The sequence below is a fragment of the Delphinus delphis genome, chromosome 16 (assembly GCF_949987515.2).
Source record: "Delphinus delphis chromosome 16, mDelDel1.2, whole genome shotgun sequence".
Taxonomy (NCBI): Eukaryota; Metazoa; Chordata; class Mammalia; order Artiodactyla; family Delphinidae; genus Delphinus; species Delphinus delphis.
In genome coordinates, this window is record NC_082698.1 from 7,643,821 (window position 1) to 7,668,550 (window position 24,730).

Here is a 24,730-nt window from a genome sequence, read left to right on the forward strand (position 1 = left end):
CGTAGCATGAGTCAGTACCTCGTTCTCTCCTGTGGCTGAATAACATTCCACTGGCTGCATAGGCCACATTTTGCCGTCCATTCATCAGCTCAGGGACATCTGGGTTGTTTCCACTTTGGGGATATCATGAATAATCCTGCTCTGAACATTCGTGTACACATTTGTGCGTGGACATATGTTTTCAATTCTTTCCAAACTAATTTTATATTCATTAAACCTAATGTATTCTTTTTCTTAAAAAGCCCCTCTCCTGCAAGTTGCCTAAACTTCAGGCCTCAGAAGCCTGGATTTACCCTGATATGAAGGCTGGTGGATCAAAAAAGACAGACGAGACAGCCCCTGTTGAAGTGCAGTGCCAACCCTGAGTCTGAGAGTCACCAACCGCTTTCTTCGGTAAATAACTACCCCAGTGGCTGAAGCCACTGCGAGTTAGTGCCCTTTGGCAGCTGAGGCCAAAGCGGTCCTGACGGGTCCTGGAGGTGACTGCAGGACACGGGAGAGGAGGCCTTCAGGATGACTCTGGACTCCTCTCGGTGACTTCTCGGGCACGAGTATGATGGAGCCGTTCACCGTCTTATTATTCAGCTAATAACATGAGTGAGTACTTGGCAGGTACATCCCCGGGCGTGGCAGGGGCCTCACACAGAGCAGACCTTTGATAAATAACATGTGAGGGGCTGACTGCCATCAAGTGACCTGACGTGTAGGGCACCCAGCACAGCTCCGGACACAGCTGGCATGTAGCGATCCTCCCCGCCCTGTCTGTCAGCCGCCACCCAAGGTCAGCATAGGGTGGCGGTCCAGCAGAGTGTCCCTCCCACCCCACACTGCTCCTGCAGAGATGCCCCCTATGCCCCCTACGGATCCCGAGCCCCTCAGGAAGTCGTGCACACCTTGGACCTTCCCACCAACTTGGCTGGGAGGACCGCCTGGCGAACCCCGGTTCCAGCAGCACGCTCTGAAACGGACGCCGCATCAAAGCCCCTCCCCACCTCCTGCCTCTTCCTGCAGTTCAATCAGAGCTGTGATCATTAGTGTCCGGAGCTGGACTTAATGAACGCTACTGACAGCAGGGGCGGTTGCACTTTCTCCCCGACTGAGCTTCCCATCTCACTTGAAGCAGAATGACAACGTCAGCCTTAGAGACCCAAATTGCACCTGAAGATTTTGTATTGATTTTCAGAAACATAAGAAAATCGAAAACCACAGGAGATATGTTTGAAAAAAATATTTCTTTATCCTCCAAGCGCACACTTACACATACACTTATGCACTCCCGCACACACACTCACGCACACACATACATATACATGCCCCCTCACACACAGGCGTGTGCGCGCGCGCGCACACACACACACACACACACGAGTGTGCGCCGTGCTGAGTCTTTCATGCTGCCTGTGGATTTCGGCCCTTCCTCTTGGTGACCTGGGAGCAGCTGCTTACATTTCCAGGCTCCAGAAAGACCCAGCAACTCCCTACCCATGAACTAATGATCAGAGCATCAGGAACAGACGAGTGGCCTGGCCACTAAAGGGCCTCAGAGTGGGCGGTGGGCTGCCAGGGTCACCAGTGGTGAGCCACAGAGGGGAGAGGCAGGGCCCCACCTGGAGGCTGAGAAGGTCCCTCAGCCCCCCAGGAGGAGAAAAGCTGGAGGCTGACACAGGACTGCAAGATGGCCCCGAACAGGTGAGTTGAAACAACTATCTGTTTGGAGGCAGCAGTGGCCACCTGTGGTGCTTCCACCTCGGGCCAGGCAGGACTCTTAACTGTGGTAGGAGCATTCTCTCATTCAATCCTGTGATGCCCCGTGAAGTCCAAACAATCCTCTATCCCCATTTCCAGAGGAGGAAACAGATGCCTAGGGAGGAGAAGGGCCAGATTCACACCTGGCTCATTCACCTGCCCATCCCCAGAGCTTCCTGCAGGTACGGGAGCCAGGCAGGGGCTGAGGGCTTCTCTCTGCCCTGGGAGAGGGTCCCTGACGGGAGGCTGCTGGCAGAGCTCCCCCGGGAGAAGCTCCATCATTAACTCGCTCTAGGTGCCCACATCCCTGGGGGAGGGACGCGGCTGGGAGCCACAGTGCCCCCAGGGGAGCCGGCCCACGTGTGCAGCACAGCGGTGCACACTGATTGCACCTCCATGGGTGCAGCCACCCCACGGGCCCCAACTCCACGGATGCGTGAAACAGTTGGCTCCCTTGTACTGGTATCTGTGCCAAGAGGGACGGCCACACCCTGACCGAAGGTCTGCTGGGCACTGGGTGCATCACACCTGCGATCTCATCTACCTGGGAGGGCCTGGGAGGTGGCACCCTTCTCCCCACTTCAGAGGCCCAGCCAGCCGTAGAGCTGAGGTGTGCGCTCAGAGCTCTGGCCACCCTCTTCCCCTCACCCCACACAACCTCATGGTGATAGAGCATAACATCAGGTGCCGGGTCTCCTGCAGTGAGGGGCTGCCAGCCAGCACATGAATTGGGGTCTGTTGGCCAATCAACCGCTGTGTTGGCCTGAACAGACTGGGCCAGCCTGATGCCAGCATCCCAAAGGGGGTCCTGGGAGGAGGCTGGGCCCGCCCAGCTCCCCAGAGACGCTGGAGGGGGAATGAGGAGGGGGCTCCTCTCTCAAACAAGGACAAGATCGGTGGCCCCCTCAGAGCGTGAACCTGTCTCGACTCGGTGGCACTCCTTACATGTGCCTGGCCTCTGCCAAGGTCACCGCCCATCCAGAGCAAAAGTGCAAATGGGCCACTGGCCCCTCCTGCCCCACCGCCTGCAGAGCAGAGCCTGTAATTCCAGGAACACAGCGAATCCGACGACAGCCCCTCCCACAGACCCCTACCCCAGGACTGAGCCCACCTATGCCGCCTCTGCACTCGGTCCCCTGAAGCCCAGCCACGGCCCCAGGTGACAGCTGTGCCCCAGCCCCAGATCTGCCCCCCAGTCTTTCCTGTGTGCCCACCGTCCCTGCCCACCCACATTCAGGCACCCATGCCTTGCAAGGGACGCTGCCCTCCCGCTCAAGCACTCACTGCAGGAGACGAGCCCTCAGTCATTCACACCACACGTCTAATCAGGGGGTGGCGGAGGCGGAATGGACCTCAGAGACCCCTCCACCCAACTCCTGCCTCTTCTGGTCACAGCAGGGCCGTGGAACCCCATCCCCCGCCTGCCGTCCTGTACTAGGCTGTCCCTTCGCAGAAGCATCTGCCCTAAGCCCTACATCTCAAGGTGGAAGAAAGAAGATGGGGAGATGTTTTTGATCAGCAGTTTCTTTCTCTTTCAAGGGCTAGGTGGGCAGCGAGGACCACTCCGGCCCCTGGCTTGACTTGGTATGTGATTTCCTGATCCCAGTCTCAACGGGGACCAGGCAGGGCATGTGGCCAGGTCCGTGTGAGCCAGGGTCCCCCTGGGAAAACAAACATGCCCTGCCTTCTTCCGGCCTTGCCCTTCCCCCAGCTCTGTCCCTCTGGCAAACTCTTCTTCATCCTTCAGAGTCTCACTCAGGCTCCACCTCTTCCAGGGAGACCCCGATCTCCCTCCAGGCTAGTTCTGAATCCTGTGGGCTCGGCCCCAGAAGGAGAAGCTGTCCCTGCCTCACGGCCTGAGAGTTTCTGCAAAGCCAGGACTTGGTGTCCCTCACGCTGAGCCGGCGTCTTCAGGAGCATCACACATGGAGTGTCTGCAGAGTGACCGAACAAGCCCGCAGCCGCAAGTGGTGTCACTGCCCACCACAGATGCCAGGATGACAACGCACGGCCCAGCCACCGCCCAGCGGAACCTTTAAGAAGAGCGCACGCAGCACGATTCCATTTATAGAGTTCCAGAACAGGCAAACCAACCTCTGCTGTTAGAGGTGGTCAGCGTGGTGGTTATCTCAGGGGTCAGGGTGACTGGAACAGACCCAGCGGGGTTTCTGGGCGGCTGGGAATACTTTGCTTACACAGGTGGGTTCACGGAATAGGAACTGAAGCTGTGCACGTAAGTTCTGGGCAACTCCCTGTATGTCATGAATCAGTAATAGGTTTAAAAAAAAGACTCCTGACCACAGGAAACGAACCCCCCGCCCAGGGGCTGCTCACCACCCCTGTCAGCCCAGCCGACTCTACGGCTCAGGGGTGGCCGGTTCTCTGTCCCCTGCCACTGCTGCCCACGGGGGTGCGGGCGCAGGCCACCCCAGAGGAGGGTAAGTCCAGGCACATGCCGACCCTCCCCCGGATCTCCACGCCCACCCCCGACAGACACTCACTCCTTGGACGATGTGGGGACGTGGACACTGGAGCCTGCCTCTCACCACCCGCCTCGCGTCCTTTCCACTGTGCCCCCAGCCGGCCTGCTCCTGGCCCCCAGACACCCAGGGCTGGCAGGCTTGCCCAGAGCCATGGAATGTTCATGGGGGGCGGTCACAGTCCCCCCACGAACTGTGGGGTTCCCACTCCGTTCCCAGGAGACACGATGGGGCGTCCAGCTTTCCTCTGCACCCAGGGGAGGGGGAGGGGGGGGGACGTGCTTGACCCAGACCTTCTCTCTCAGGTTAGCCCGGGGCAGGGGGCTAACCTCCAGCCTGCCCTCCTGCCCTGTTGGGCTGGTGGCCCCCTAAGCAGGCTCCACCCTGGGGGGCTTGGCTGGGCGGCCAGTGGGTCACAGCCATGCCCGAGGGGGAACATACTCAGATGCCAGTGACTCTTGGTCCGTTCTTAAACCCCAAACCATGCTCTATAAATAACTGCATTTAATACGACTTTTTAAAAAAGAAACAGGCAGAACAAAATGCTAATAGCGGTTCCCTCTGGGAGGTGGGATTATAGATTATTTTCTTATTTGTGCTTTTCCGTATTTTCCAAAGAGGGCACTTATTGTTTATATAATTAGAAAAATTACATTAATTTTTGAAAAGAAAAAACAAACCATTGGAGGCATAGTCAAAAACATAAAAATGAGGACTGACAGGAGTTCTTCAGGGTAAAAATGGCTTTTCATGGGCTACTGTGCTCGGGCCCAGACAGGCCCCACTAAGCCCACCCCACGGCAGATGAGAAGCGTGAGAAAAACCCCAGCGTGCGCGCCACCAGCGGCGGCATTCTGTGCTGTGAGTGGCCCTGGCAACCAGGATGCTCCATCTTGAGAGAAAGGCCCCGAGCCCAGAAAGACTCCCTGTTCCCAGGCTCCTAAGTCTTGGCCCTCGTGCAAACCCCCAGGCTTTGCCTTGCTGGGGTGTCTCTGCAGACACAGCCGCTTGGCACCCGCTTGTCCCATGGGGGTAACTATTCCAGGATGGCGGTCGGGTGACGGGACCTCAGGCTGGCCTGGGCCGGCTGGGGGCAGCCAGGGGCTGGAGGACGGGCGGTGTCTCCCCCAGGTGGGTCATGAGTTCGGGACCCTCTGGGGCATGCATTAACCAGGGAGACAGCGGACCCCAGTGCTGAAATGCAGGCACCCCACGAAAGTGAGGGGAGGTCAGACGAGACGCAGGGTGGGCACAAGCACGGAGGCCGTCAGGAAAGTAGCCTGCAGGACAGCGAGAGCACGAGGAATGGGCACGGAGGTTGGATTCTGGGAAAGATGGGCCTCCAGCGAGGCTCAGCCCCAGAAGGGCAGGGGGCAGGGTGGGGGCCAGGGGAAGACCTGTTCCCCCTGACCATCAGCTCCCCCAGGCTGGACCTGTCCTGCCCCTCTCTCTGGTCCCCACGTGCAGAGGCAGGAGAACTTCCACGAGGGTGGGAGCCCCTGGGAGCCCCCAGATCCCCCTCGGTACCATCTGCCATGGAGAGCCCCAGCCCCAGCACACAGACTGGAAGCAGAATGTCAGGGTTTAGATCCCACTAGCTCCTGGGTGTCCTTGGACGGGTCCAACCACTCTGCCTCAGCTTCCTCACCTGTAAAATGGGGATATATTCGTACTTGGCTCTTGGGCTACTGTGAACATACTTGTAAACATGTCAGCAAATCAATGGAAGCCACCCTGCAGCTGAGCCCCACTGACAGCCCCATTCAGGGTCACAGGCTGGTGCTGTGGAAGCCACAGGCACCCCTGGGCCACAGAAGGCATCCAGACCTCCCTGCTGGCCCCAGCAGCAGCCCTGGGCTCCGACCGCCCATCAGGTCTAAATGCGGGTCACAGGCGCCAAGAGAAGGTTCGGAGGGCAAATGTGTGACGATGGCCTTTGGTGACTCAGCCCTCGGGACTGCAGGGCCTTCCGGTTCCAGGAGTGTCCGCTGGAGATGTGTCTCAGGAGAGCCCCTCAAAGGCCCCTCGCTGCTTCCGTTGCATCTCGGCAGGGACCAAGTGGGGGTAAGGCTACCCTGCCACCGAGCAGATGGCAGCATCTCCCCAGCCCCCTGGGGAGGTGGCACCCCTTCAAGATGGGAAGGTGGGGTGAAGGGGACCACCTCGCTCTGCCCTCCAGTATCACAAATTTGTGCAGATAACATTAGAATCCCCCTGGTCCCCAGTGTGTTCTAGGAAGCCCTTGCAACGTGTATTGAGGGATGAGGTCACAGGAACTCTGTGTTGACAGGACCATGATGCCCCCCAGGAGGCCTTGGTGCCCCTCGCAGGCCCGGCATGTCCCCATCCTGGGTCCCCACTGCTATTGTGCAGACAGACAGGAGACTCGTGAACCTGTCTGCATTGGAGCTGCTGCGTGGACCCCACCAGGGGGCCCGTGGTCCCCCCTCCATCAGGTCAAGGGCTAGCTGGGGCTGGCTCCTCCGTGAGCCTCGGGGTTCGGAATTTCCATCACAGGTGGCCACTTGGAGCCAAAAGCAACATTCCTGCAGGCCGGAGAGCCCCGTCCCTGGTCTCTCCACAAAGCAGCTCTGGATAAAAGTTCACTTGATGGAGTTAAGCTCAGACCTAAACTACCATCCGGGCCCCGAGGGCCTGGTGGGCTGTCCCCTCCCCGTGGCTCCGGGCCCTCATCTCACAGCGATGCACCCTAATCCACGGCACTCAGGGACTCAGGCCCACTGGGTGGGCGTGGAGGCTCTCACACAGCAGGGCATGCCTGGTGCTTCATGACTTTGGGGGCCCTCTTTTCCATAAAAAGAGTTTAAATAATTTAACAGATTTCCGTGAGCCTCAAAAGTATCATGTATTTCTGATGTGAGAAAAAATTTTAAAACATTTTCTTTGACCTTAAAAGTTTGGGTTTTTTTTTTCCTTCTAATTTCAAAAGAAATTAAAACACCTTCATGAGCCCCTTAAGGTAGCCGGGGCCCCAGGCACTGCAACCCCTGGCTCCAATTCCTGGGAGGGTCTGGAGGCCCGCCGGTGGCCAGAACCTGGGAGTGGGCTCAGGGGCCAGGAGAGGGGATGAGTGTCCCCTATAAACCACCAGGCACTCTGACCCACTGGTCTTGGTACCCCACCTGTGCAGACCCTCGGGGCTGCTGGAGAAGACGCTTGTGTTCCCACAGCCCTCGGGCCCCTAGCGAAAAATCCACTCAACTTGCCAACGGCAGGATGGAGTAAGCAGAACAGGCTGCGCGGGGGGCCATGTCCACGGAGTCTGGGGCGCCCGGTGGAAGAAGCCAGCTGTCCGAGGCTCCGTGCTCTGTGTTGGCAACTTCCCTCAGAATACTGTGCGAGCAGCTCCAGAGGTCAGAGAGCAGGGCCTCCAGACTACAGTGAAAGGCCCCTCCTGCGGGGGGCCTGGAGGGACAGGGTGGGGCCACATGCCTGGGCTGCAGGTCCCTGCTTGGGGGTGGGGGTGGGGTCCCTGTCTCTGGAGGCCTGACAGCACAGGCACACCTGCCGCCCACCCAGAGCACCTCCCCAGACATCACGGAGGCTCCCACAGCCGCAGAAGTACAGCCACGCCACAGGGACAGTGGGCCCAAGGGCCTGGGAAGTCAGGGGTAACCCGGGGCCTCCTTCCCGGACGCTCACACAGATGGAACACCAACAAAAAGAACAACAGCTGGTATTTGCCGAGGAGCACTCTATGTGCCGGGAAACGCGCTGAATGCTTTCAGCATAACACGCCTTTCTGTCCTCCCTCCACCTGGGGCGTCGGCGCTCTTATTATGCCCATTTTAAAGATAAAGAAACTGAGGCCTGAAGTGACTGGAGCAGGACATGAAGTCAGGCAAGTGGCTCTGACTGAAGATGCTTTGCTGCCTCCCCTTGGGGAGCTCAGGGGATGTGGCAGGGCGGGGGGGGGTGCATTTCAGTTTCAACATGGCTGATGAGGCACAGGGAACTCTTGGGGGGCCCGGTAGGCCTCGGGGGCACCCCACACTTCCTCCAGCCATCCCACTCCCCCCAGAAAGAGGCCCTGAATAACCGTCCTACGCTTCAGGTTGCAGCAAGCGTACCTCCCGCTCCCATGAAGGCAGGTTAACAATAATTCAATGCCTGCAATGCTCTGAGAAACAAAGTGCCGGGAAATAGCACGGAAGGAAGCGCCTCCTTCCTTCACCATGTTTCCTCGCAGGAATAAGAGGCAGTAAGAGCCCGTGTTGTTAGCAGACCCAGGCTCTTTCTCCGGAAGCTTGAGTCAGCTTCCGAAGAGCTGTGTCACCTGGGCAAGTCAGAAGCCGCTCTGGGCTTACCTTCACGCAGGACGGAGTGGGAGGGGAGAACCTAGACAACTCCTAAGGGTTCCTAGACCTGCGAGTCTCTCAAGAAATGGAACGTCTGCACGCAACCTCATCATCACTGGTCTCTTCCGGGTCCGAGTAGCAAACTCCTCGTGGTCACCAGCATGGTTCAGCGCGGACGTGTGCGGCCTCTGTCTCAGGGGAAGGAGGCCTGTCCACCACCTCCCCTCCGGCCAGAGCAGCAGCTGCTCTCCTGAAGCTGCTGGATGTGAGCAGACAAGAGCCTCTCCTGTCCTCCCAGAGAACGCCCTGATGGGGCGAGAAGAGAGGGCAGCCGGGAGGCCACGCGGCCAGGAGGTAGGAAGGCAGCGCCGTGCTGAGAGCTGGGACGGCCCACGGAGCGGAGACCTGCAGATGGCGGGGAGCCCCTGCAGACGGCCGCACCCTGTGTGCTGAGTCCCGCCCTGGGCACCAAGGTGGGAGGTTCTGGCGGGTCACTCAGGATGGGGGAACCGGAATGGCGGTGCCCAGAAGAGGATTCAGTCAGAGAAGAGTCCAGGACCTCTGGAGTCCTAAGAGGGTCTTTCATCCACCATGGCTCCTGGGCCACACCTGCCCACATCATGTCTCTGCTCTGTGGTGGTACAAACCCACACACACTTATCCGAGGGCTAAAGAAGACGCAGCCTGAATTACTCACACCTGGCTGATACCTCCAAAGTCTTGGGTAATCTCGGCCTCCACTCTCCTCAGGGCAGTGGGCACAGAAACGGGGTCCACAGGAGCAGGAGATGGGGAGCCCGGCTCTTGGGGCAGGCCCTCACGCTGGCCACCTGGCTCTCTGGCCCCGGTTTCCTCATCTGTGAAGTGGGCGCAGTGTGTTGGGTGAGATGAGGCCCGGCCATTATCTCTAATGGGAACGGCCTTTAGATGCATCTCTTGATGGACCAGTGGAAGGGTTTAGGGGGGCTCTGGGCTCCTGGCCTGGGGCTGGGCCGGGAGGCAGAAGAGACTCTGAGCCCTGGTGCCAACAGCCATCAACAGGTCCTGGCCTCCCCACCTCACCCAACTGCACAAACGGCTCTGGGCTGGCATGCCTGCCACCCACTCCCTGCGGCCTGATTCATGCCACCCGGAGCCTCCCACCTGGGTCCCCACTTCCAGCAACAACGAGGAGCCCTGCCACATGGGCAGAGCTCTGACACCCCAGCATCTCCCTGGGCCCCGTGATACCCTGAGCACCGTGTTCCTGGGACCTCTCACGGCAGCAGGGAGATGGAGAGGGCAGGTGGGGAAACTGAGTCTGGGCAAGCTGAGTGAGGGCTGCGAGCAGGGCTCTGGAGTCAGACCTATCTGGTTTGACTCCCGGGCCCACCAGGTTGTCACTATATGTCTCTGATGCTCAAAACCCCGAGACACGTATTTACCCTACAGGCTTGCTGCACAGAGGAAAAGTGCTCGTCCTGCACCAGGTAAGTACTGGTTTATTATAAAAAGATGGGGACTTCTCTGGTGGCGCAGTGGTTAAGAATCTGCCTGCCAATGCAGGGGGACGTAGGATCAATCCCTGGTCCAGGAAGATTCCACATGCTGCAGAGCAACTAAGCCTCTGCGCCACAACTACTGAAGCCTGTGCACCTAGAGCCCGTGCTCCGCGACAAGAGAAGCTGCCGCAATGAGAAGCCCGCACACCGCAACAATGAGTAGCCCCGCTCACCACAACTAGAGAAAGCCCGCGCACAGCAACGAAGACCCAATGCAGCCATAAATTAATTAATTAAAAAAAGTAATAAAATAAATTAAAAGATAGCTATTATTTTTATTATCACAGAGAACAAGAGGCCTGAGCCACCAGTGGGTGGTCCATAGCAGAGCCAGGACCACAGTCCAGGTGCCCAGACCCTCACAGCTCAGTCCATCCATCTCTCAGCAGCAAAAGGAGGGCTGACAGCTTCCAGCAAGACCCATCAAGGGCCGCTGTCCTAACCCAGTCCTTGCCTGATTCTCCCAGGCCTGGAGCTGCCGCACAGGACCTGTTCTGAAATAACTCAGGTTCCCAGTGGTCTTCAGTCAAATGGGGCCCTGGCCTGCTTCCTGCCTTCAGAAAGCCACTTCCGAAGTGGCAGAGAAGCTTTCCCTGCCCTTCTCGCCTCCCCTCCCTCAGCCTCACCAGCCCTGGGCTCACAGGACCTCCAGGAGACTGCTATGGGGGCTCTGGGACACACCAGCTGGTCCCACCACCGGCCCTGAGCTCACTCAGGCCGGCAGAGAGGAGCTGGGACACTAGGAGGCGCTCATGAGCTGCCATCCGGCCCTGGCAAGATCTGTCTGGGGCGGCCTCACTGGGGCTGGACAAGAGTTTATTTTAAACCATTTCAGGTGGAAACACGGATGGTTCATCTTTACCGGCAGGTTCCAAAGAAGGTTAACTCCTTCTTCTCCCTCTTGGCTGACGCTGGCCAGAACAAAACAAGGAGTATCTCAGACATGTCGCCTGGATCCTACCAGGCCCCAGTCACAGCCTCCGTGAGACCGATGAGGCCTGGGGGTGAAACACCCAGAAACGAGCAGAGGGACAGGCCTGAGCCCATTGGGCTGCGAGGCGGGGGCCCTGGGGCCAGAGCCAGTGGCAGCCCCCGACTCGGCCAGCCTCAGCCTACTCACCTGTAAAAGGGCCCAGGGGTTGGGGGGCACGGGGGCGTAGTCGGGAGAACCACGCTCCTCGAGCTTTTAAATGCTTTTAAAGTAGAACTTCCACCCCAGCCTGGTGGAATTTGCAAGGAACCCCGAAACAGACAAGGGAGCTGCTCGGGCTGAACTAGGGCAGGGTCTGGAAGCCCTGCTTGGTCCCTCTAATTCCCTGAGGGACCAGAGCAGAACTGGGGCTTGGGCCCCGGCCTAAGGACAGACCCCGAGCCAGTCGTTCTCTCAGCCCTGGGCTCTGAGCTCCTCTGACAGCAGGGAGCAGCTCCTCTTGGTGCCGGCCCCCCGCCCAGCAGGACTTCACAGCAGGCACCCCTGGAAGCCAACGCGATTTAAAAATCTACTGGACTAACCTAGAACGCTCTAGAAACAAAAGGGCAGTACTCATAGGTAATGCTGCACACGGTGGAGGGTTCAGAGCACCGGCTATAGAATAGACTCCTAGGGTTCAAAGACGGGCTCTCATCAGCTCTGTGACCTTAGGGGAGTTACTCAACCTCTCTGATGTAATAGGTTAACCATCCCATATCATTGTTTTGAGGGTAAACGAATGGAACAATCTCTGATGAAGTAGGTCCTGTGTCTGTCACTGTCACAATTAGTGTTTTCCCAACAACCTTAGGAAGGAAACACAACTACAGTGAGGAAGCTGAGGCACAGAGAGGTTTAGTAACTAGCCCACAGCCACACAGCTGAGCATACAGGGGCAGCAGGTCCCAGAGGCTCCAAGGACCAAGGCACACGAGACAATACCCAGATCTCGTGAACATCTTTATGTGGAACTATGTGCGAGTCCTGATTGCTACTTTCCACAGCCAGACCAGTGAGCTCTTCCCAGCCCTGTGTGAGCCAGAGCCAGGCTACTGACAGAAGCCATGAGAGACGTCTGCTCAGGAACCAGAGAGGAAGGGGACAGGGCTCCTCGCAGCCTCACCTGCACCTGCCCAGCTCACCTGTATCTCACCTGTAACTCCTGTGGGATCTCACAGCACCCCGCAAGAGCAGCAGCACGTTTTTCACAGATGGGAATGGAGCACGGAGAGGTAATGTAGCCCATGCAGGGTCACACGCCGGCTAGGCGGTGGCTCAGGGATGTCATCCCCTGCCACAGACCCCAAAACCCAGGCCCTTCCCCCTCCCCCCGCCCAGGCCGGGGCTGCTCAGGCTGAGCCCTGCACCCAGGCCTCCTCCCCACGCTGCTGCAGCTTCAGACGAGCCAGCGCTGCCCCCTCCCTGCCACCGGCTCTCTGCAATCTCACATACAGGAGGCTTCAAAAACTGAGAGAAAGCGCGACAGGGCTGAGGTGGAGGAAGAAATCCAGGCAGATCCAGCACCTGAGCTCCCAGCACCGGGGCAAAGACGGTGATGCCAATCTGAAACTCGGGGCCACGCAGCCTGCCCCACCCGCTCCGGCTCAGCACGCCCTGGGGCCTGGAGGGCAATCCTGCCGCAGCAAGGGGCTCTGCTCCGGCCACTCAGCACCCCCGGGCTCTTACCCATCCCCACACTCTTGCCGCTCAGAGCCTGCCGTCCTGTGACCACACGAGATAGGACAGCAACCGGGGCAGACGCTGTCCCTGCTGAGCAGGCGATCCCCAGAGTGCCACGTCCCCCTTCCGCCTGCACTCCACTCCTCACGGAGTCCTCCTTGGGCACCCCAAGTCCCCAGGACACACACTCCGTGCCTAGCGCTGGGCTGGGGACCCTCCAGGCCACTCAGTGCCCGCCGCACAGTGCTGAGCACACGAAGGTGCCTGCGAAGCTGAGCGCCTCCTGGGTGCCCTCTGGGTGGCAGGAGCAGACGGCCTGGCAAGGGTGGGATGCGACTCCATGCATGTGGGGGGGGTGGGAGCAGCTGCCCCTCCTCCCCTCGCAGTAAGCCAACGGCGCCCTATTAAAAGAAAGGTCAACTTTGCTAATCCAGCATCTGTCATCTCGGAGTGGCCGGCCCCATGACATGCCACGCTCTGCCCGGCTGCCACAAGGTCGTGAGCAGCAAGAAAAATCTCACGTGGTTGCATCTGCATGTTTCCCTCCCCCCATCCGACTACGTAAACTTGTGAGCTCTGCCAACCAGTCTGCCACAAAAGGGGAGGCTGGGAGCACATCTGGGAGAATGGGTTGGAAATCTGAGGACGTGGGCGTGAATTTTCAAAGCGGTGTCCTGAACGCCCCGGTTCATGATACCCTGTGATTCGACCCAGGAGCGCGGGCCTGGCCAAGCCTGCCCCCAGGAATGCCCGGGCATCTGGAGGGTCAGGCCAGCAGCCTCAGTTCTCTGCGCTCTGCACACATGTGGTTTCACAGACCTACCTACCTCCTGCACCTGTATTTCCTTCAGCTCCTCCTGCGCCGAAGGTGCTGAGGATACTTCCCCCAAATCTCCATTTTACAGATGAGAAAACTGAGGCTCAGCTGGTAGGTGGCAGAGCCAGGATTTGAGCCTGAGGTCCCCTGTCTTCGGAGCACACGATCGCCACAGGAGAACCAGTCCAGGTGATACTCTTACACCACGTAGCTAGGCTTTCATGGGGGCAAAGGGACAACCTTGACAGACATGCTGGCAACTGCCCCGGAACACCTTTACCCTGGGCGCAGTGGGCGGCTGCTCCCACCCCTCTTACCCCCATGCAGGCGAGGCAAGCCTGGGCGAGTCAGCATTTTCCCCGGAAAACAGAAGATTTTCCCTGCCTACCTAGGAGCCCTGGGTGAGAACCACAGACATAAAAATGGTCTGGGAAGCTGAAAGCCCTCTCCCGATGGGGAAGACCGTTGTTATTCAGCTTAACAGACCGGAGTGTCCACCACATGCGAGGCACTGGGGCCGGCGGGGGGGACAAAGAAATTGGCAAAAACCCAGTCCTCTCACTCAAGGAACGGGAAGGGTGAGAGGAGGGAGACAGATCAGCCAGCAAGGTCTGGGGTCTTCCTCCCTTGCGGAAGGCAGCCCGGCGCCCTGGCATGGGACGGGGCAGTGAGAGGGATGGCAGGCCAGCAGGGCCAGAGACTGGCCACATACAGGGGGACTGAGCAATTAGGAAAACAGAGAGAGAATAACGGAAGCAGTCTTCTCCCCGTTGGCAGACAAAGGTACAAATGTGCAAAGGCACAAGGCTGGGATGAGCCCTGTGGCGCTGGACCAGAATCAGAGGCATCGGTGTGAACCCATGGTTTTCTACGGGTACCGACAGGAACGGAGACACAGGGGGATGGACGTGTGAATTACACATGCATGCTTCCCACCTCTGTCCACAGAGAGGCTCTGAGAGAAGAGACATCCAGAGGCAAGAGAACATCTAGCGCCCTGGTCTTTCATTCTAAATATCACTTTCCACTCAAAGGAATGGGGTCTCCTTGGAGAAATGGCTGACTCCAGGGCTGATACAGAGACAGAACACGATGAGCCTGAAACATCTTTTGTGCCAGAAAGTAAGGAAGGGCTGGAGAATCGGTTGGGGCGGTGAGGGGGCGGGGTTGTCAGAAGTACACAGATCCAGCTTCGAGAGGCTGCCACTGGCCACACCAGGGACCGTCTGAGCATCAAAATCGATTATGGTAGTAACAGATTATAACCCACTGGATTAAACAGGAATCCATGAGTCTGCACTAGTATAAATGAGTAAGCGGGGAGAAGAAAACATTCTTCCCTACAGTGGAACATCAATAACAAATGTAAGAACAAATGATGGAATTACTTGGTAACCATCATAGAAATAATTAACTCAAGAAGCAGCAACAGACATTAAAACTAGTGGATGGAAGTACGATGAGGAATGCGATTTTTACTCAAAGTATCTCCCCACGAGCAGTTATTAATTACAAAGGGAAGAAAACCCATAACTTTATGTAACTCTATGGCAGCCACCATCTTAATCAAACCACGTTAACATCATCGTCATTTGGGGCAAACTGACACCGCAAGCCTCCTGATACGCTGCACGGAGATGCACGCAGCATCACTTCTGTGATATTCTGGCCCCGAATGCGTAACCTGGGTCATTTTACAAGGAAGCATCAGACAAAATGACTGTCCTGAAATCTTCAAAATGCTGGGACTTCCCTGGCGGTCCAGTGGTTAAGACTCTGCGCTTCTACCGCAGCGGGCACGGGTTCGATCCCTGGTCGGGGAACTAGGATAGGATCCCACGTGCTGTGCAGCGAGGCCACACACACACACAAAAGACAGCAACACGGTCAGCACGATGACAGTCGAGGCAAGGCCTTAGTGCCCCAGATCAGAGTCTAGAGACAGGACCACGAGCTGCTTGCCCCCGGACTGGATCCCCCGTCTATAGAGGAGTTAGTGGAATAACCAGCGAGACCTGGACCTGGGTCTGGTTCTGGGAGAAGGATACATGGAATCTGTCTTCTTTGGAGATCTCAAAAAGGGTTTGGAAATAAGACTGTGGGAACTCAAGAGAGGGCCAGATAATTCCACCGGAGGCGAGGTGTGTTTGGGGTACAACAGAAACGGTGCTGGAGTGGGAACCCACACAGACCCCAGACTGCCACAGGATCCCCTTGACCTTGAGACAGCCCCTCTGCCACTCTCAGCTGCCCATACAGAGCCGGGGGTCCCCTAAGGCCCTTCTAGCTAGGAAGATCCTGGGAATTCCATCATCAGAGAAGACCTTAAGGACAGCAGGATTCAGGCCAGCCAAGGATGGGGATGTGGGGACAGACAGGAGGGGAGCCTGAGGGGTTGGGAGACCCAGTCTCCCCAGTGCCCACAGGGGTGCTAGGAGGCCCCTGGCCAGGAACACTGGAAGTTCTCAGGCCCCCTCCCCTGGGCCGGTGCCAGGGGAGCTGGAAAAGGGAAAAGACCCTGGAGAGGATGGTGGCGGGGGGGCTCCACCTGCCTCGGGCCTGGGATCCCGCCGCCAGGAGGGTCTCGCCACAGCTGCAGGAAACCCCCAGGCCCAGCACCTCCATGTTCTCCGTGAGGGGTGGCAGGGGAGGGGGGAGGGCTGGGGAAGCCTGGCTCCCATGTGTGCAAGGGGCCTGGGTGTGAGTGTGCTTGAGTGTGCAGGTGTGAGCGGGTGTGCATCCCGGCCCTGGCATCGAGGCGCCCTCTAGCGGCCCCAGCGGAAAGTGGCGTGAGGAAGAAGGGAAAATGATCGCTGACCCTGAAGGATGTGGAAAGAGGCAGCAAAGCCAGGGGCGGAGACGATGGACAGGAGTGGGGACAGGAGGAAGGACACAGAGGGGAGAGTCTGGAGGAGAAAACAAGCCCTGTGCACGCTCCCCTGGCATCCTCCTCAGGGCACAGCGCATCTTGGAGGTTGACCCCCTGCCCAACCCTCTCAGGTCTTCATCAGGCCCCTCCCTCCCCGGGTCAGAGGACGCTCCCAGATGACGAGGGGCAGGTGGGCTTGGACTGGACACATCCGGGCGGACCTGGGCCTGCAGCAAGGGGAGTCTTGAGTCCACCTTCTGAGCCCCTCTGTCCAGCGAGGGCTGACTCAGGCCCCTCTACCCGGACACACCCTCACCCACCACCCCCAGCCTGGGGCCCGCCGTCCGCGAGTCCAGACACGACGGCCCTGGACGCCCATCCTGTGCTGGGGCGGCTGGGATCCCGCCCTCGGGTGGCCACCCTTCCACAAGTCCAAGTGCGTGCGTGCGTGTGCGTGTGTGCGTGAGTGTGTGTAAGCCAGGGAACGGGACCTGAGCGTGTCGGGGTGACGCTGTGGGGAGGAGGTCACAGACGGCTGCGTATGCGTGGTGGCCCAGAGAAGGTGCTGATTTCAGTCGCAGGGACCGGAGCCCTCACCCTGATCCCTTCCAGATGAAACACCTGAGAGGGTGTCCTTGCACCATGCAGGGAGGCAGGAGGGGCTGGAGCGCCCGCTTACAGGCCAGGGATGGGACTGCACTACGAGGACACCTGTGTCCAGAGGCTCACGGTCCTGCGTGTGAGCGGGGAGCCCGGCTGGGCCTCGGGGGTCAGGGCAGAGCTGTGCGCCTCAGGGTACTTGGGTTGGTTTCTGTTCTTAAACGAACAGTGCTGTACTTTCAGGTGGTCTTTCTTCTTAAGAATTCCCCAAATTCACAAATCTATGGGGGTGTGGGTGGCACAAGCGTACTTTGAAAGCTAACTTGTTCTGATGGGAGTGCTATACTTCCATCATACGGTATTTAGCGGACACCCGAGGAGGCAAAGATATAACCAAATCCTGCGCGACAAGCAGCTCTCTCCTTCCCATCTGTGCTACTCATGCACCTATACACCTGCATCTACACTTGTGGTTTTAACCGCTGGGCTCCAGCTCTGATGCTAACAGCCCAGGACCTAGAGGGGGAAGTCAGGCTTGAACGGCAGGCCCAGCTGGAATAACCGAGTACAAGTGCCCCTGCCCTGCCTGGGCCACAGTTTCCGCAACTGCGAGTAGGAGGTGGCGACACTGACATTTCAGGGTCTGTCAATGGGGAAATGGCACCAGAGGTACAGAAACGACCTGGTGCCCGCAAGTGCCCATTAAATGTCAGCAGACTCAGAATGGGTGTGCGGCTTTCTTTAGCCCTGGCCTCTGGCCACTGCAGTGCCGTCTTCGGCCTCCCCAGCCGGAGGTCTGCCAGCCTCCCCGGGTCATCTCTAGTGACGAGGACTCACCCCTCTCCAGGCAACCCGTTCTATTTCGGGACAGCTCTGACGTACCTTCATGGGCAGCTTCCTCTGAGGTTAAATGAGGTTCCTTCCAGCACCTTCCAGTACCCCTTCCCCCACCCCACCCCCACACAGGAGGCGAGGGGAGGGCTCAGGGTTAGCTGGCTTTAACCACAAAGCCAGCGAACATGTGACTGCTGGGGCTGCCACCTGTCACCCCCCGCAGCCAGGCCCTCGGGTGTGGTCACATGACCGACTTCGGGGCCAGACCAGCTCAAGTCACAGCTCATCCTCACGAGGCCCCTTTCCTCAAGTGGGGCTGAGTGCAGAGTGTCGTGCGAGAGAACAAGGACAGGAGGGACCCACTCGGTCCTGAGAACCCCACGGCGGCCACTCTTGGTCGGTGAGACCCCGCGCGGGCTCGGAGCTCCCGTGAGACTGGGCTAACTGGGGGCAGCAGGGTGCGAGAGTGCTCAGGACACAGGACCTGCAGTCAGGCAGAGCTGCGTTCGAATCCCGGCTCCCACACTGGTGGGCTGTGTGGCCTCGGGCAAGTTACTCTACCTCTCTGGGCTTCCATTTCCACACGTATAAAGTGGAGTGAGAAGAGGGGCAGCCTCCAGGGCGGTTGTGAGCTTTAGATAAGCTGAAGCAAGATGCATGTGAGCACCTGTCACAGGCTCTGGCATGTGACACCCTCTGGGAGGCACTGCCCTGTTCTCACATCTTCCTCGCCAGCTTGTGGCCGAGCGGCGACCGTGACCCTGGCCTCCTTCTCGGGGTGTCACACGGTTGAGGAGCAAGTGCGAGCGGCAGGTCCAGAGCACACACCTCCCGAGGTTTGTTGAGGGGCTCCCGGAACGTACTAGCTGGCCTCAGGGGGACTAGAGAACCTGCTGGGCCTTCCTCCAACCCCGTCCGCCCCGTGAGCCGTCCAGGACCCCCCGAGTTACCTGCAGGTTCCTAGGAAGCAAGTTCCTCGGGCTAGGAGGCTGCTGATGGGGTCCTAACTGGGCCCCCCAAAGGGCCTTGTGGCCTCACTCTGCAGCCACCTCCTGGCCTCCACCTGCGACGCCCCCCTCAGCCTGGAGCCCCCCGCCTCAGCCGGCTGGTTTCTCCAAGCAGGGTGAGGAGTCCAGCAGGGCTGTATACAGTTTGGAAACCTTTCCCCTCTTGCCCTGGGCATGAAGCAGCCTTGGTCAGGGACCAAGAGGGATAATGAGAGTCAGGTACCAGAAAGTGCTACTAGTTCTGTCCCCCAGCGAGCAGCGAGTCAGAGGGCAGGGAAGCCAAACCAGTGCAGAGGAAGCGACTCAACCCAGGAAAGCGGTGGGTGGGAGGGGATGGGAAGACGGGTGGGTCTGGCCCTGCCAATCCCACCCTGACCCCCACTGACCCCACCACCGGTGCCTACCTCTGCCTGCCCAATGCCCTCCCAGCCCAAGCCCCTGGGGGTCCCTCCTCAGTCTCCCACAGGGCCCAGGGTCTAGGCAGACTGAACCGCTGGGGGCTGGCACTGCCCCCCGCAAAGCCCTAGGATGCAGGGGATTTGGGAAGGATGGTTAAAGGGTCCAGAATGATGGAGTGGTGTCTGCCCAACTGTGGTGACGGCTGCACAGCTCTGTGAACATTTGAAAAACTACTGAATTGTACGACATACGAGTTATTTCTCAATAAAGCAGTTAGCAAAAATCCCAAAAGAAGGCATATAGGCTCAAATCTGTGACCCCTTCACTGTGTGACCCCCAGTGAGCTAAGGGACCTCTCAAAGCCCAGGGGTGCCTCCCACAACCTCTATCCCCGTGCAAGACCAAGGCTACCTGCTGGGCTGACCGGCTGGCCCACCAACGTTCCACAATCGATTTCCCTGAAGATTGGTTCCCGGAGCCCTCCCCCAACTGGCAGCCAGGATTGGAGTCCGAGGGACCCAGGGGGGAGCCCCCACGCCCAGCATCAAGCCGTTCTCCCCAGCTGGGCGGGCTGCAGCCAGGCAGTAGCTGGTCACCTCCTGGTTCCCTGAAGCCACGTGGAGCCTCCTCCCCAGCTGGGAGCGTCTTCCAGAGGCCTGAGGCTCGGAGTGTCCATCTACGCGGGCAGGAGCTCCCTCCTGGTGCACACGTGGCAATGCTCCTCGGCGGGACGCAGGGACAGAGGGCTACCACACACAACCCCAGCCTGCAATGGCCTCACGGTGACAACGGTGACTGCTGAAAAATTAACACCCAGGATCACTCACTTCCCTCAAATACCACCTGGCACTAGAAGAAAAACCCATTTCCTTCCGAAGGGAAACCAGAGCCTCCTCTTAAGGAAACTCTGTGAAGTCACTGGCTGCAGAGTGACGAGAGATGGGGTCAAGGGCCGCACTTTGGCGGCAGCTGTGTCACGAGTGCAGCCCTGTCGGGCTCTGGGTATCTCCACTCCAGCGTCTGGTTCCACCATCACATTCTCTGTACCCCGCATCCTTCAGCCTTGTGCAGCGTGCCTGGAACCTCAGACCCGCCAGTCCCGCTGTCCACGGGCACCCCAGCCCCAGCTGAGCTTCGGTGCGGGCGGAGCGCCAGTCCCAGCCCAGGGACACCTGGAATCCAGGCCCACTCCCTCGTGAGTCCAAAACGGCAAACTGCTCGTCAAGAACGTTCTGGACTCAGAAAACATCTCCCACCAGTGAGTAAATAACAAATAAGAGGATCCCCAAAGCAGGCTCCACGTAGCCGGATTATTTACACAGCGCGACCAGCGTGGGCCTTGGGCAGTGACGCCTGCCACCGTGCTTGAGAACCAGGCGCCAGCTGTGCCTTGCAGCGTGGAACGGAGGACAGGGTGACGGGGGAAGCGTTCAGGGTGTCCCCGCTCCGCTTCTGGCATGTCTCCAGGAGGGGGGTCAGGTGGGGACACAAGCAGGCATGAAGGGACAGCGAGATGTCCCGACCGCTTCCTCCTCCACTGGGGACATGCAGGGCATCGGGCTCCTGAGAAGGACGTCCCTCACCTGAATTTGCCAGAATGGGGGTACACAGGGCCTGGCCCCAGCCCCCATGGAAGATGAGGCCTGTCCTTAGGAGAGAAGGAGGGGGGCTATGGTGCCTGGGGGTGGGGACAGCAGTCCTCCCAGACGAGCCCCCCGTTATTCAGACACGGAGCCCTGCCTGTGCCCTGAAGTGAGCCTGGGACCGTGACTCCTGCAGCTCCTCAGAAGCTGAGCCCCAAGGGCTGGATGTTCCCAGTAGGAAAGCGGTGGCAGAAGCACCCACCTGGGGTAAGAGAAGGCTGCAGCCCCGCCTCTGCCTAACCTCGCTAGGTGGCCTTGGGCAAGGCTTTAGCTGTCTCAACGGGAAAGGCCTCTGGCAGCGGGGGAGCCAGCACCCTCTGGGCCTCCGGGACTCACTGCGACCGTGAGGATGTGCCTGCGATGGTCACAGGGCCCTTGGAGCCGGGATGGCGTCTTGAGGAGACTGGAGGAACAGCAGGTCCTGGCCTCAGGCTGGAAGGTTCTGCCAGCAGGCCCGGTGCGTCAGACATGCCAGGAAGGGGCAGGTGGGGAAAACGCCCGAAAGGCCTTTACCTGCCAGCCAGGTGAGGCCACACCCTGGCTGGGCTGGACGTTCACGTAGAGCAGGTACGAAAAGAAAACCTTGTATGGCTCTGTCTACAGCTCGGCTGCCCGGCTGCCCGGCTGCCCGGCTGGGCGGGGGTGTGTTTGCAAGCTGTCTGCCTTGGGAGCCTCTCTGGCTCCAAACACTGGGGTTGCTGGAAGGGATCCAGCCTCCTTCCTGCAAGGGGCCTGAGCCTCCCGCTGGTCCTGGTGGGGCAGGCCCTGTGAAGCCCTCCTTCCAAAGCTCAGGGGCCGCTGTAACCTCTCCCCACTCTGAGACTTCACACTTTTCTCTTTGGGCCATTTTCTGATAAAAGTAGAAAGAAGCGGGCTTCCCTGGTGGCGCAGTGGTTGAGAATCCGCCTGCCAATGCAGGGGACACGGGTTCGAACCCTGGTCCGGGAAGATCCCCTATGCCGCAGAGCAACTAAGCCCGTGCGCCACGACTACTGAGCCTGCGCGCCTAGAGCCCATGCTACACAACGAGAGAAGCCATCGCAATGAGAAGCCTGCGCACCGTAACCAAGAGTAGCCCCCGCTCACCACAACTAGAGAAAGGCCGCACGCAGCAAAGAAGACCCAACGCAGACAAAAATAAATAAATTAAAAAAGAAAAAATAGAAAGAAGTGAGGGGAATGAAGACATGGAAGGTCACAGGGAGATCTCACAGCCATGGGAAAGTCCAAATCCCACACCCCCAGCAATGCCGTGGCCTCAGACAACCTCGCGCGCGTGTGTGTGTGTGTGTGTGTGTGTGTGTGTGTATGTGTGTGCGCACCCACAACTAGAAGACGCTGGCCTGAGGGGCACCTGCAGCGGGGCTGTCCAGAGGCCCTACGCGGCCCCCTCCAGCCTCCCTCCCTTTCCTGTGCCAGGACAGGCAGGACACCCCGGTTTCACTTGCCTCAGCCTCCCCATTCGGCCCTTGGCCTCAAGCCAGTGGAGAAGCCACGTGGCCAGGTATGAGCGCCAAGCTCCCTCACCGCACGGCTCTCTGCCACCCGTGCCCGGTGACAAGGTCATCCTCCACCCGCCTCACTCCCCCAATTCAGTCAAGGCTGGACCAAGGCCACCAACAGGGGACACGGTGCACAGGGCTGATGCCCTGCTGACCCATCCAGTGGCCCTTGGCTCCTGTGAAGCCACTCAGAGGGAGGCCCAGCACAGTAAGGACGCAGACCCTGCCCCTGCCCGGCTCACGTCTGGTGCAGACATGGGCCACAGTGAGCTTCAAACCTAGTGCCGCCGGCTCACAGAGGTGGCCAGAGGGGTGGAGAGCTACAGGGGCAGGCAGGGCAGCCCCAGAGGGAGGAGCTGGGTGCTGCCGGGTGACGCTGGCCCAGTCACCAGGGTGCCAAGGTGCCAAGGCTGCTCACTGGCCCCAAGCCGGCTACGTCTACAGAGAGGCCCGTGCAAGGTGCCATGGAGATCTCGTGCACCGAGACTGCCATCTGCAGGGAGCAGGGGGCGGTGCAGGGGCCCCGCTGCCCACCAGAATTGCACTAAGCGCCGATGGATGCCAGCCGTGGAGGCAAGCTAGGACTTTCTAGTGGCCACGTGAACAAAAACAAGAATAAGCAGGTGAAATTAACATAAGGCATCAGGATTGCAACATGCAATCAGTGTGAGATATCATGAATGAGTTTGTCACATTCTTTTTCTCCCGCTAAGTCTGGACTCTTGTGTACGTGCACTTTTAACACGTCTCAATTTGGAACAGCCACATTTCAAGTGCTCCCCAGGCACCTGCGGCTCGTGGCTTCCGCACTAGACAGTGAGGCTCTAGAGATCGGCCAGGGGCAGAGAGGTCCTCCGCCTGCTTTGACGGCACGGAGCCCAGCCTCCTGTCCCGCCACGCGGCCTCCCCCTCCGGTGGCTGCATCACCACCTAACCTGCACTGAGGCTCTTCTCCCTCCGCCCTGCCTGCTAACAAAGGCAGATTTACAACCTCACAACAAACAAATCAAAAGGTCTGAAATCTTAAATACCTCCACGAAAAGAGACGCTAAGCCCCACCCTCTCCACGCAGAGCCAGGTGGGGCTGCACCGGGAAGCAACAGACGTCACCAACAGCACCGGCATCACCTCCCCGTTGCTGACGGCTCCCTGTGCACCACGCGCTAAACAGTACTTACCTACAGCATTTCCTCAGCAATTTAAAATGATGAAGAACGGTCAAGGGCAGATGCCACAAAACATTGTTCAAGAAAAGGGCAGGTTGTGAAATAATATAATACCGTTTTTATAAAGAGAAAAAAAGTATTATCCTTATATTATCTACACAGAGAAGGCAGTCTGGAATGATCTGGCCAACTGTTGATGGGGTTTGTCTCTCTGGGAGACGGGGTGATGGGGGACTCAGAAAAGTGCCAACCCCGGTGGTGTACAGTAGGACACAGCCGTCTGCATGCCCACCTGCCCATTCGAGGGCTTCCCGACTGTGTGTGCGGACCTTCCTCAGTGACCCAGCGACCTAGTGGCACGCCTGGGGCCTGGGGCAGGGGCAGTACCTTCTCAGTTTATAGGGCCATGGCTTAGGCTGGGCCAGAAAGACCCCAGCTGTGGCTACATTTAATCGAGACAGACATGTTTCTCTCCCTAAGAATCCAGAAGCAGCAGCCCAGTGCAAAAAGCTACATGGCTCTCACTCTTCACCTCTGCCTCACCACCGTGCTCTCAGTTACGGAGGTGCCCCTCCTGTGCTCATGGGTCAAAGGTGCTCACTGAGCTAGGCTGGCTACTGATGGGGCGGCACCAGGGGCCGGGCGGCACCGCGCAGCAGAGCATCAACCACAGGGTGCCAAGTCCCACTGCTCAGCAGCTTCGGGGGAAGCGGGCGCTGGGGACCTCGGGCTTCCAGGCCGGCCTCTGGGAGAGAATGCTGATGAGGTTTCGAGTGGGGTCTCCCTCACTCCCTTAGGCCGCAGAGAGCCCAGGAAACCCAGGAAACCCTCGTTTGAGGACCTGGGGAAGAAAGGAGGTCCATATTTCAGGTGTGCTGGGGGCTGCAAGGTGGCCTCTGGCACCCTGGGAGGTCCAAGAGGTGGATGGAAGGGACTTTCTGGCCCTGGACCTTAGGAGTACTGAGACTTCCTCACTCACCTTGTGTCCACCTACGTGACCCAAACCCAAAGGCCACGTGTGTCTCTCACACAGGAACGGGCCTCGGAGTGAGGGTCAGGCCCTCTAATCTATTCCTCTGACCCCGTCTAAGCAGACCACCCAGGACTGATGTAATCCATCCCTCCCCCGACATCCAGACACCCCAGGGTAACCATGT

The 24,730-nt window shown here is 58.9% G+C and overlaps 1 protein-coding gene across 2 annotated transcripts in view; it reads right to left on the minus strand.

Annotated features, from left to right (window-relative positions):
• The window catches only part of LHPP (phospholysine phosphohistidine inorganic pyrophosphate phosphatase), a 141,069-nt gene that overhangs the window by 67,624 nt on the left and 48,715 nt on the right, over positions 1 to 24,730 (minus strand). The window lies entirely within an intron of this gene.